Consider the following 513-nt stretch of genomic DNA (forward strand, 5'->3'; position numbering starts at 1 on the left):
CAGAAGCCCAATTGGCGCGCTCTCAACGGCGTTGGAAAGTAAACATCCTGGGCTTTCCAGAAATATATGATAGTTTATACTTTGCCCAAGATTTGATGGCCCAAACCGGCGTTCAAAGTCACCATCAGAATTCCCAGCGTTAAATGCCGGAACTGGCACAAGGATGGGAGTTAAACGCCCAAACTGGCATAAAAGCTGGCGTTTAACTCCAAGAGAATTCTCTACACGAAAATGCTTCAATGCTCAGCCCAAGCACACATCAAGTGGGCCCGAAAGTGGATTTTTATGTCATTTACTCATCTTTGTAAACCCTAGGCTACTAGTTCTCTATAAGTAGGACCTTTTACTATTGTATTTTCATCTTTTGATCACTTTAGATCTCTAGATCATCTTGGTAGCTATCTTCATTCTTATGCTATCTTAGATCATTGGGAGGCTGGCCTCACGGCCATGCCTAGACCTTGTTCTTATGTATTTTCAACGGTGGAGTTTCTACACACCATAGATTAAGGT

Source organism: Arachis duranensis, chromosome 7, assembly GCF_000817695.3.
Source record: "Arachis duranensis cultivar V14167 chromosome 7, aradu.V14167.gnm2.J7QH, whole genome shotgun sequence".
NCBI classification, from domain to species: domain Eukaryota; kingdom Viridiplantae; phylum Streptophyta; class Magnoliopsida; order Fabales; family Fabaceae; genus Arachis; species Arachis duranensis.